General features: G+C 45.7%; 1 protein-coding gene across 11 annotated transcripts in view; it reads right to left on the reverse strand.

Annotated features, from left to right (window-relative positions):
* LOC108159054 (kazrin) overlaps positions 1 to 13,246 on the reverse strand; it is a 36,544-nt gene extending 23,298 nt beyond the window's left edge. For 4 of the 11 annotated variants that reach the window (XR_004472596.1, XR_001775297.2, XM_017291994.2 and 1 more), the window contains exons 1-2: positions 13,147 to 13,245; positions 12,369 to 12,553 (exon numbers count right to left, since the gene is read on the reverse strand). The gene's annotated coding sequence lies outside the window, so the exon portion shown is untranslated. Of the gene's footprint in view, positions 1 to 12,368; positions 12,554 to 13,049 lie in introns of all 11 variants that reach the window. The other 7 variants (XM_033392415.1, XM_033392414.1, XM_017291990.2 and 4 more) reach the window with 6 other exon arrangements.
* Positions 13,247 to 13,273: the final 27 nt, after the last annotated feature.

Here is a 13,273-nt window from a genome sequence, read left to right on the forward strand (position 1 = left end):
GCATTCATTAAGGGTAAAGGATTTGCGGGTTGATTTGCGTGTATAATCGCGTGAAGTTATGCATCAAGGAATCGCTTTATAATCCCTGACCAAGTATTTAAGCCTTTTCCTTCAATGACAAAACACTCAAAGGAATATTCACATCGAAATAAGTTTGAAAGTAGGGAGCTTTTCTGTAAGTAGATCCCAAAATGAACGCAAATCAAACGGAAGTAAAGGCACAACATACAAATGTATTCTGCCTGGGGAATTTGCAGTTTGCTTCTGCCCCCCACTCATGGCCGAAATATTTCCTCTCATATTTTTATGGCAACGGGACGTGCCCTCGTAACCGGTTTATATACGAGTTGGCAGGACCATCGATAAATCTACTTTCCAAATAAAAATGAAAAAAAAACCGTAAGCTACTTTTGTCTGGCACTACTAGGGGCTGAGCAAAAGGCAGCTTGGCAAATAAAATTCAATGAAGGCAGCACAACAGATACAGATACAGATGGAGGTACAGATACAGCTACAGATAAAGACGGATAAAAGGGGGAAAACAAGATGGAGTGGAACCCCCCTCCCCCGAATAAACGGATAATAATTGAATGACTGGTTGGCCGTACGACTGCAGTCGGAGCACTCAGAAATGTGATTCCAAGCGCAGTTCTCCACTTAATTGGAGTCTGAATGATGCACAGCGTATTTAATCACATGAAAACATTTCCAAATTTCAATGAATTTCAAATGGAATCAACTCCATTTTCAGCAGAAATACAAAACGGACAGCAACAAAATGCAACTCAAACATAATTCAATTTGCAATGAATACATTTATGGGTGAACCGATAAATAACATGTTTACAGACTTCGCCAGATTGTGCTTGAAATATTTGACAGATATTTAATCAATCGACTGATTGATTTCAAACTTAAAGGATTTACAGCTACCTTTGTCCAAGCCTTTTTTCTTAAGAGAAGTGAAATTTCCTTAGAAATCTTTAAACTCTTAACCACGTCTTTCCCTTTTTTCAATATGTAATTTTCTTTTGTAAAATCATAAAATCCGTAAACAGGATATCCTCCTTGTAGTGCTCCTCCCCATCATAAAGTGCGGACCTAAATTAACACAAAAAGGGAAGGATAGAGACTCTCCAGGGAAAGATGTCTGTTGGCTTTGTCTGCGGCAAATTGCTGCCATAAAAGCGGATCCGCCAAAGCGGCAGCTCAACATTAGCCAGGAGCAAAATCCTGTTCCCTGTTCCCTGTTTCGTGTTCCCAGAGCAGAAACCTCTGTGCACCCGAATGCACTTAAGACGTCACACGAAACTGCAACCTCAGAGGCAACAAAAGCCACATGTGTTTGCCACCAGCTTCCAGCAGCAGCTGCCTTTCTTTTCCCATCTTTCTCCCCAGCTTTCCTTTTTTATGCTGGACCATTACTTTTCCAGATGCTGATGCCCCCTTTTATGGCTGGCCAGCGATTAGTTTTACCCCCTCTAGCACTTTATTGCCAAAAAAGCGTAGAGAGAAATGGGAAACGAGAGCGGAAGGAGTTGGAACAGGGCTCAAAATGATATTGATCAAAGTTCAAGATAGCATTTCCATATTTTCCACTTTCACTAAAAGCTTTTCCACAAAGAAGGCCCGCATTTTCTCTCTAAGCAAGCACTTGGCCCAGGCTTGAGCCAGTAACCCACATGTCAACCTCCACTGAGGGCTCTCGAAACGTTCAGTCGTGTCCCTTAAAGGACGCCAGTGCTTAAAGACACAGCAATGGAAACCATAAAACGTAATTGTTTCTGAATTTATTGCTCGTTCCTAAATTTAAATTTTTAAATTTACAATTTTTCACTGCATATCCCAAGGATACGCGCCACAAACGATACCCAGGCCCACTCTACGCCCATCGCGCTGCGCCCTGCGCCTGGCTGTGCACAGCTGGCTGCATCGGGACCGGAGATTATACTTGTCTGTGGCCATAGCCACAGCCACAGCCACAGCCCCTGCAATTATTTGATGATGCCTCCTTTTGTTGCCTGTGTTGTCGGCGTCTCTGGTGTTGTCTTGTGCAGCATTTTAATTGGGTTTTCTGCCATATTAGATTTCTGAGCCTGCCTCTTGCTCTATGCCAGGCAACAGGCATATTTTGCGGGGAAGTCAAACGCAACACAGAAGAAAACGTAAGCTTGCCTGGCAAAATATTTAAGGTATTGCGACGGTGCGGGGAAAATAGTTGGAAAATAGTAGCTAGTATGTATTTCACTTTAACACTTTTCAGTGGGCATGGTCATTAAATGGGAATAGAAAGTGCATACTCGGCCAGCAGAAATGAGTGAAAGAATCTCTTGAATTTTTCCATTTCCAGATACAGAAATTCACACACAGAAAGAGTGTGAGAAAGGGGGGTGGGGGGCTCGACTATAAAGTACTGCCATGCAAATTTCATGCAAAGCTCAATGGAGAGAGAGAGAGGGAGAGAGAGAGCAAGGCAGACGGCTGGCGATCCAACACAGTCTGGAATGTCTCCTCTTCGCAGCTCCCCACCTCCTCTGATAGCTTACGTATGCGTGTTCTGTATGCCGTTTAACCGCACTGAAATGCACTCACACACACACACACGCACACCCACACGTGACACAAGCCAGCATTCATTGGTATGAATATTTCGGGTAGGTCTGTCTTGATTTTTCCTGGATTTTCAGACATCCACTCGTTCCTCCAGGCTCGGCTCGTTCCAGCCTTGTCTGTCAACATTTTGCTCTTTAATTATCTCCCTTCCACTCCCTACCTGTTGGCTCCATTTACCGTTCGGACGTATTTAATAAGAAGCTTGCCCGCTGCAGCACTATCGTTGCACCTGCCCCAACGCCCCACACTAACACTAATGGCACTTTGTGAGCGGTTATTTAGCGTAAGTAATGCAATAAGTGTGTTACTTTCCCCATCTCTTTATAAGTGTTTCCTGCCATGTTGCTGCAACCAACTGCCTGCCGCATCATCGCCATGTCTGCTGCCAAAAAAAGAAAGAGGAAAAAAACGCTTTCCGCGCAGGAAACTATCTTTCACAAAACGGATGACGAAGAAATGCGGACAAAAAACGAGTAAATAATGATGTTGGAAAAGTGAATTAGGGCGTCAATGCAACGGTTTCCTACGGTGCCACACCCCCTGCCGCCAAGACTAAATACTTCAACTCATTCTACAGTTCCATAGAATTTTAATTAGCTGTTTGCTGAAAGCCAACTGTAAGCAGGAGTTGCCCGTTACTTGGCCAGGTGTTTCCCAAATTGCTGACAGCCGTACAAGTCTCTTTTACATCTTGCCTTTTGTTGTTGCAACACTTTTTAGCTGAAAGTTCAGCAGAAAGTTTACTATGGCAACTGTTTAACTCCTCAGCGACTGGCATCGCCAGTCCTCCAGTTTGGTGCCCGATACCCAGCAAGGACCTGTACTTCTGTGGCTATTTGTTGGGCAAAGTATTAGCTGATAAATATACGCAAATGAACTCCACACAAACAGGCCAACAGATGCATCTGAAGGATGTATTATATTACATTTCACAATTATAATTGGCAGCCTAAGCTGACACTCTAGAGACACAACAACAAATCAATAGTGATTGGTATGCCTGTAATTAAATGATTTTCAACGCTTTGGACACGCTCCAACTCTGCCAGGCGCCCACCAATTATAGTAGCTGACATAGTCGTATATCAAAATTCATAGGCACTTCTGGTGCCTTTCAGGCGCGGGATAATTGATACAATTTTACAATTGAGAATTTGATGACAGCCTTTGTAAGAGTAGCTTAAAACATTGGGCGCGTTCACCAGGAAAACTTGCTCAGCGCTCAGTGATGGATTTCATACGACACTGCCCATTATTGGTGATTTTCAGGAAGAAAGAACGTGCCAAGTGGAGATGCAATATAGTTATATTTATTATATAACCGGGAGCGACAGAGCGAGCCATTTTAAATCGATTCGGCTTAAATGTACATCGCCAGTCGACCACATCAGGCAGTGCATCAGCAAACTAAGATTAATTAAGATTAACTATTAGAATAAATAACATGTTAGTAACATTTTTTTGTATAAGGAATTAGTATTATGTTATAATGATGTCATCTCTCAGCGTATGAGCCAACTACTTTTGAAGGTTTTCTTCAGCTTTGCCAGAGGCCCATCAATTACATCGGTTCGTATATAGAAATTCATACCGAAATGGCAGACATATTTGACAGACGCAACACAAAACGATTCGCATTCATGGGCCACACCCAGTGAGTGCTAACAGCCTTCGACGTTCGATTCTGGCCTCCGACGAGACAACTGTAAACTGTCCGTATATGGCTCCATGTCAATAGACACCATTTGAAAGAACTCCAAATGGGTGGGAGTGGGATATAGGGAGGGGGGGGCGACCGACACCGACGGCACCGACCTACCATAAAAAGAAACTGCGAACCAAACGCGTACGTGACAATAAAATGAAATGTGTAAGAGTCGTCTACGTCGTGGTCGCCATCGCTGACTATGACTCTGCCACTGGCACTGCCTTTGCCACTGCCACTGCCACTGCCACTGCCGCTTACTGTGGTGTTCGTGGAGCGCAAAGCTGCTAACGATGCGTTTTCCACCGACTTCCACCAAAAAGAGCAACCTATGGATCGTGCAAACCCAGAACTCTGTTCCGGAAACAAAAGAAAAATCCTTTTCAATCGGTTCTCGCCTATAGAGTCATTCTTAAGTGCACTCCTGTTGTTGATTTTGTAAAAACAAATCCATTACTAAAAGGGCACAATTTCCTAGCAATACAGTAAAGTAGCATCGGTAGAAATCGTATCGTGTAGAGGCTGTGAAAGTGGCCAGCGGAGGAGAGGAGCCAGTGACAGCCTCACAACAGCTCTGTTTGCGGTGCACTGGGACTGTCGAGAGTGAGTTAGAGAGCAAAAACTGGCGAATGGCGAATGCAATGGCAACTGCAAGTTGACAAATTTATTTTCAATGACAGTGGCACGCTGGCAGGCTGGCAGGCAGGCAGGCAGGCGGTGGGGCAACCGAACCGAACGCGACTTGAGTTCAGATGAGGCAAAAGGAAGCATAACAAACATTCCGTTTGTGCACCGAAGGAATGGAGAGGAGAGGAGAGTGGAGTGGAGTGGAGTGGAGGATACGTGAAAGATGGGGAAACCTTCACCGCTCGGAATTTGTCGCATTGTGGCAATAAATTTACGAGTATGCTCGATACACTGGGAGAAATATGTAGTTTAGAAGTTTGAAAAATACATTAAATGGATTACATTTTTAGTTCGAAATGAGACAAGTAATCTCGTATCAATATATTTCTATAACAGCCCTGACATGAGTTTCTTTAGTTTGGTTTTGTTTTCGCTTTGGCTGTCTGTTCTGTCTCTGTCTCTTCCGCTTCCGATTGACCTCTCTCTCTTTCTGTCTCATTGTCTGGTTCTCTTCCGAACACAAGAAAAATGAAATGGAGCCCACGTTTCACTACTCTTGACTCTCCCTCCCTCCAGTGGGATCCACCAGCTGTAACTACCAGTCCTAGTCCCAGCCCCAGACCCAGGCCAAGAGCTGGCCAGGCAGACAGGCACGAATTTAATAAAAAGAGCGGGAAAATAAGTGAAAGAAAAAGCTGGAAGGAAAGATGAAGAATAATATATGCGAAACATACGAGCGGATGCCGGGCAAGTATGCAGCCTCCAGGCTCCAGGTGTGTGTCCTCCGGCCCCACCTGTTGCTTGCCATCGCCGCCGCACTTCAATCCCATCGAAATTGCTTAGCGGAAGGCATATGGTATGGTGGGAAACCAAAGGATAGCGGGAAAAGGTAGAGAAATTTTCATTTAAAATGTCCCCCATAAGTACGCATTACACACACTCAATTTCCTTTTCCATTTTGCCACCCCCATCCCCACTCCAACCACTCTCAACTGCTCCTGTGAAACTGTAGGGGCTCCGACAGGAGCTGCGGTTCGCATGTGTGGCGCAGTTGCTTATCAAATTCCCCCCAGCATTCCACATGCCACACAACCACCCAGCCCCAGCGCATAACCAGCCAACTCACCAACCCACAGGCCCCGTAATTTCGTCATTCTGCGCGTTCCTGGCATTCTGCGGCTTTAGCAGCTGCATCTGGACCTGGACCTGCATCCATGCCATGCCATGCCCCCATCCCCAGATGTCTGCGTTAGTGCCGCCTCGCCCGGGGCCGCACTTAGTCGCCCATTTTGACAGCAGGCCTGCTGTCTGCCGACGCGTCGGAGGTGTGCAATTCGCATTACATTATCCCGGCACATCCTGTTGTTACGGCACGGCTCCCGTTTTCTGCTGACACTCTTAAAAATCACTAAAATATCACCGGATATATCTTCTAGAACGAATCAATCCCCCCTTTGCCGCAGATACAGGGGACATTTTCGTGTCTGTCAATTGCAATTGCATTTCCAAATTATGGTCGAGAGGCAGTTTGGAAGCGCCTAATTGGGAATAGAGAATGTTTCCCCAGGGTCTGGCCAGGGTCGTGTTTCCAGGGGGGCGGTCTAATAGGATTCCGGCCTCTCGCCGTACATTTCAATTAGAGGACACAATCATAAAGGGAATGTGTGTGTGCGTGTGTGCGTGTGTGTGGTGAGGTCAGATCAGGTTCCCTTCGGAGGTTTATATAGGAGAAAGTGTCATTAGGATGCAGCAATTCGCATTCATTATGTGCTCACAGGATGGAATAATTCATACAGAAGGTAATTTTTTAGCTTTAGCCAAAACATTTTCCCGAACACAGAAAAAAAGTACTTTAAAAGTGCTCCAGCCCGCATTCTTAGACATAAAAAAGTACCTTCTGCCGGCAAAAGTCAAGACGAAAAGAAAAACAAGAGAAAAGCAAGAGAAAGTGTAAGATAAAGATGATTTTATGGCTTTTCAATCCACTTCCATTGGTTCCCGTTGGGTATTTTTGGTGGCATATCGACCATCCTCGACCACGGATACCAGGGGCTGGAGAGCATCCAATCATTTCTTGCTAATGGAATTGCTCCAATGCTGATGGAATTTTTATGATCGAACTCGGAGGAGGGGAGCGGTGGGGCTGCTGGGCTTGGTGGCCTCATTGAAAAAACAACAACAGTCAGAGCCACAGGAGCCCCGGGTTCGATGGGAATTTCAAAAATTTTCCATAACATAACTATTTCATTGTAATTTGTCAATAATATTGCACGAATGAATGGAATAGCATACTTTGTCCGCAAATCAATGTGGGGTATTTTAGTTTATTTGTGAAATTAAATGGTTTTTTGGCGGCGCGGAAATTGTTTTTTTCTGTTATTCCTGTCAGGAATAATTTGCATGAATCTGCATAACGATATAAAATTCCAATAGCAGTTTTTTCGCTGTGAAAAATGCCCTGTGCAAAGGTTGAGTGGGTGCTCAAGGGTTGCTGGCACATCAAAAGAAATTAATATACGCAATACATTGAAGGGGAGGTCCTTTACATTGATTCCAGGTCAAGGAAAACCGACACTAAGCAAACATTTTCATATTTACGTACCTTGGACCACTGTGCCCCGAGGCCCGAATTAATGAACACTCTCTCGCGATAGAAGAAGAGAGGCAGCGGAGCGGCAAACAGGCAGACAAGCAAACATGAGCGAACACGTCGACTGCCAACAGCACGTGTCGTCGCTGCGCTGCGTGGGCGGAGTGGGGGGCGAGGGCGAGGACGGGGACGGCGACGGGGACGGGAGACCAGTCAGCCAAAATGTCACTCAAGGAAAACCAAATAAAACTACGCAAACGAAAAAAAAAACAAAAAGAACTAAAGCTAGAGCTTCCCTGGCCGTGTCCCGTGTCCCGTGTCCCGTGTCCCGTGTCCTGTCAACCCTGCCAACTGGGCCAAAAGCAGACTGTTGCTTCTTCTGTCTCCCACCTCGCTTTCTCTGCAACTCGCTCTCTCCATTTACCGTTATACGTACTTCTTTTCTGCTTCTTTACTTTGTTTCTGTTGTTGCTGCTCAATTTAGTCCATTGGCCCGCTCCAACAGACAATTACTCATGGGGTTACCATCGCTTTTTGTTGCTGCTTTTGTGGGGTTCGCCCCGCCACTGGGGGTGGAAGTGCATGACACACAATATCCCTCATATCCCCTCCATTAACATGCACATGGAGCTGGAGGTGAACCGAAATCGTGTTTGTGGCTATCCGGGTGGTGGGCGGTGTTCGGTTGCAGGTTCTCTGCTCTCACTTTTCAGCTCTCTCTCTCTCTCTCTCTCTCTCTCTCTAACAAATAAGCAGGGTCGTGTCCGTGTGTGATGACCACATTCAAAGAGCCAAGGAGCCACTTGGCCCCAATATTCCACCAATTAAAGGATTCCAGCCGAAGGGAGAGATCAGCAACCGCAGAGCAGAGCAGAGAGCTAGATCATCGTTAGATTTCCCCCCACAGATGTCATGGAGATGGCATTTTAATTAATTTCATTAAAAGTTTAATTACATTTCTGTTTTGCGCCGGATTTCACAGCCATGAACTCTGGCCTATGACAAGCCCGTGACATCTGCGAGGCCCATTAAAGCTGTACGAATTTCATAATGCCAGTTCGCTGTCAGAAAAGTTTTTTGTGGAGCCACGCATGAGGGGAAGGAGGGGCTGATCTCTGACCAGCGAAACATTTTCATTTCTGCGCACCGCTGCCGCGACCAACTAATTTAATTCTGATTTTGATTTGGATTTGGATTCGGATTCGGGTTTGCTTTAACATACATATACTGACCCGCAAGCGGTGACAATTTAATTAATTTGAGATTTGTGGCCATCAAACAAAAGCTAAAACAATAGAAAGAGAGTCCAGCGAAGCGCAGATACAATGCAAATTTATTTCCAAAAACCACCCCACCCCACCACCCCAACCACCCACACGGCAACCCGAACCCAGTCGCAGTTCCACTTCCACTTCCACTTCCACCACCCACTGGCCACTTGTACGTATATGTAACCGCCGTGCCGTCTGGTGTCCATCCTCCCTCCCCTGAGAGGTCTGCTGTGAGCTGGGGTTTATCATTCTGATCACGTAACTTGTGTGTGCCACCAGCACTTTTTCATTTTCATTCACTTAGCTTAACTCTCAGAGAGCGAGAGAGACCGAGAGAGAGACAGAGAGACAACGAGCTACTGCTCTAGAAACTCATAGAGTCTCTTGTCTTATAATGATTTCTCTTGACGCTTCGGCGATTTGCGTGGGTTGTGATTTCTGCTCCGGCGTTCGCTTTCGCTTTTGCTTGGGTCTCGCATCATTAACCGGCGATGGCGGGGGCTGTCTCCCGAACCACGACCCTCGACCCTCGGCCCTCGGCCCCCGGACCATCGGCCGAAGTGGTTGGCCAACTGACTGACATTGAAATCGCCGTGGGACTGTCCGCACTCGTATGTGTGTATCTGTGTCTACGAGTACATCTGTATCTGTATCTGTAGTTTGGTCTGCTCTGGAATTTGATAAGTTGTCATTTAATTAAAGTTTAATTGGCCGGCAAGCAAGTTTCGTCAACTTATGTATGCAATGAATATTTTATCATTTCGAACATTGTTGAAATTCACCCGAGATTTCTGAGGAACTTGCGGCTTTGTAAAGTCAGTGAACTCTGCTAAATGGCTCAAAACCAAGTTCAATCTTTAAAGGGAATAAGTTTTACAATGAAACCAAAGACTTTTACTGGTAGATCTCAGTTGATTTTGCGAAGAAATAAGGAATATGTTTGCATCGTTAAGGTATGGATACTGGTATCTTAGGCTAAATCTTTTTGTACCTGTTCCGACTCAATTTTTGGCTGAACTGTATGCAACTGTATCTGTGGATCCCCCTTCTCAATGAATCGGTACACCTGGAAGTTTCTTTTGTGTTTCATAAGCCCCACTTCAATTAGCGTTCTACGATTTTCCCCACCCATTCTAGGGGTCCATATTCATTTGTTTTTGCAGGATGTTATTAAATATTTTATTACAAACTTTCTCACCCACTAGGATAATGGGTTTTTTTCGCCTTTTCTTCGTCTGCCTCTGTCTCTGCGTCTGCCTCTTAGCCGGGCTAATCACCGAGCAACGGATGATAAAAGTTTTGCACCTCTCTGCCCGCTTTCATCAGCTTTCAGCCATATTGAAGCTCTAGCCAAGAATTTTTTCTGTTCTTGTGCTGATTCTGTCGGCGCTGGCAGGGAACATTATTAATTTGCACCAAAGAGGAGATTACGATCCCGTGCATAAGTTTTTAACTACTTTTGTGGCGGTGGGGGTCGAACGGGGTGGCTGGACGATGGAGTAACTTTGGAGCCAAAGCTGTCGACAGCGCAGTTTGCACCTGCCTTCTTCTGCCTTTTGGCTACGGGCTTCGGTTCTGGCTCTGCACCTGTTTTGTTACCTCTGCCACATGCCACACGCAATCTAATTTAGTTGGAGAAATACGTGCAAAGCGTGAAAATGGGAAATGGAAAAAGGCCAAAATGGGGGCAGGCCACACCCCCGTACTGGGTTGGAGGGTAGTGGCATGGGCCCGTCCGTTATAATTCGCCTAATGCTCTAATGTGCTAATGCTCAAAGCCGTCTAATCCGATAAAGCAGCTCTAAAATATATACTCTTATTCGTAGCACACGAAACGAGTGCTGTGCTCCCCTAATGATCAGCGAAGAGTGTGCAGTCCGTGTGCAGTCCGTGTGCAGTCGGTGTGCAGTGTGCACCTGTCAAAGGTGGGGCAATGCACGCAGCAATTATTCCAAGGGTAGTGCCACTCCCACTCCCACTCCCACCCTCTTTTGCCAACGTGTTTGCAGAGTCCTCTTAGGGATTTGTGCTCGTTATTTCTGAGGCTATAGCCTCGTTCCGGGTGCCTCTATGCATCTTCAAACTGTATTCTCCATTTGAATTATTCATTCCTTTTGCCGCTGCTGCATCTCCAGATGCCACGCTCGAGGGTTGTTGCGTCCTTCAGGGTTGTAGCAGGCAACAGGCAACAGGCAACGCAGAAACACCCCCTACTCCTCGTTGGCTTTGTGCATTTGGCAGCCAGGCCTGAAAGCCGCCTCAAAGCCAAGCCAGGCTAAGCCCATTGTAGCTGTTGCTCGGTTGCTCTGTTGCTCCGTTGCTCCGTTGCTCCGTTGCTCGACAAATCCAAAAGCAATTTCAGCAGCATTAATCATTCCGCCAGAAAACACACACCCACACACCCACACCCCCTCTATACACACTCCACACTCTCCTGTCACGCTTATCTCCCGTCCGGCCATTTCGGGTTAATGTTGACAAAACGCATTTTAAGCACTTCAGAATTTTCCATCTTTTGTTTTACTTTTGTTTTACCAACCGGACAGCAGCCACAGAGCCTCTCCATCCACATGTGTGCTTGATTCTGATTTGAACGCTCGGGCTGGCAAATTTGCATTGGAAATACATACATACATATATGCATGAGCTGGGGGACTGGAGGACCACAGGATCGCCCTCAATGCTATCCTGACCAAACCAGACCGAAGTGGAATCCAAGTGGCCACCACCACCACCACCACCAGAAGCTTTTGTTTGCTGCGGCCCTTTTGCCACTACTATCTTTGTGATTGTGTGTCCATCCCCAGGTCTGTCACTCCCCTTCACCCTGCTGATGAGTGTGTGCCTGTCTAACCTTTTGAAAATCTTCCACATGGGGCAGAAAGAGGCCATAATCGAAACTGGCAGAGGCAGAGATGTATGAGATTTGAAATGGACACTGTGAATGGATCCCCATCGCCACCGGAGGCTTGGGCTCAGTATATAAATTGAACATAGCCCAGAGGAGCATTCTGAAAGGTGACTTTTATTAATTGTTATGCGTTTGCAAATAAAAGCAGATCAAACTGCAATGGCGTATTGCCCCAAGGTAGAGAAAGACAATGAATTTCATGAAAAGGATGTCATTTCTCTCTGAAAGACAGACGATATGCCACTAAAAGACATAAGTGGATGTGTGCGTAACACCCAGAAGGAAGCGTCTCCGTCCCTTAAAGTCACATATGTATATTCTTGATCAGCATCCACAGCCGAGTCAATATAGCCATGTCTGTCTGTCAGCCCGTCTGTTCGTCTGATCTCAGACGCTTGCTCATCCCCATCAATCTCCCACACACATTTCCCTTCCCATTCTCACAATCATTCTATAAACTCCGTAATTTCATGTATTATTGATGAGGATTTTGCACTACATTATCGCATCTCTATTATTGATATACTATGTTTATCTATGCATGTGCAGACGCTTATCCCTGGAACAGATGCCTCACACAACTCAGCAGATGACACACACTGCTATCCCCCGAAAACAAACCCAATTAATATTCATTTAAGCCAGACTCACCCACAATACTCTCCACCATGCAGACAAATCCCTTAGTTAGTGAGGAAACTTTCGCGTTGGGGTTTTCCTCGTTTTTTATTCGGATTTTTCACTATTTTTTCCTCAATTTGTTGGTTTTGTTTTAGCTTGGTTTAGTTTGGTTTTGTTAGGGTTTGTTGTTCCCGAGTTTTCCACTGCTGCTGCTGCTGAAAATGCACGACAAATTAACAGAGCCCTGGGAGCGAGAGAGTGTGGCAGCGGCAGTCAGAGCGCGAGGGGGGAAAAAAAAGATAGAAAGAATAGAAAAGATGAAAATGAAAATGAAATGCTTTCCGTGGCAGCCGTGGTATCCTTCTGTCGGGCAAGCCACGCCCGCGGCCTGGACAGTAGAAACAACAAAATCGAAAAACACCAAATTTAACAAAATAAAAAAAATAAAAATGGGGAAACTGCGGGAACTGTGGAAAACTAAAACTCTGTCACTTATTTTTTTGCGGGGTGGTGGTTTGGGCTGTGAGAGAGTTTTGATTCGAGCATTTGTCTTTCATATCGACCCCCACGCACTCCTCATCCAGCCCCTCGCTGAAGTTATGTTGGTTTCGTCGCACAGCGGGAACCTTTTTTATTTTGCTGAATCCTATTCTCTTTTGGTAATTGTCTGCGGCACTGACACCTTTAGTCAAATATTTTTCGTCATTTCACCTTTTTATTGTTTCTTTTGCGTCTTAAGCCGTGTATTTTACGGTCTGTTGTTCGTTTCAACCCCCTTTCGGGTTCACTTCACCTCACGCCTACTCACACGCTGAGTGACCGTTCACTTGGCTTTTTGAATGGACTATGCGGACCTTTACCGCTGCCGACACCGCTACCGATACCGCTACCGTTATTTCGTTGAATGAACTGGCGAAAAAAAACAACACCGAAAA

This window comes from Drosophila miranda, chromosome 3 (assembly GCF_003369915.1).
Source record: "Drosophila miranda strain MSH22 chromosome 3, D.miranda_PacBio2.1, whole genome shotgun sequence".
Taxonomy (NCBI): Eukaryota; Metazoa; Arthropoda; class Insecta; order Diptera; family Drosophilidae; genus Drosophila; species Drosophila miranda.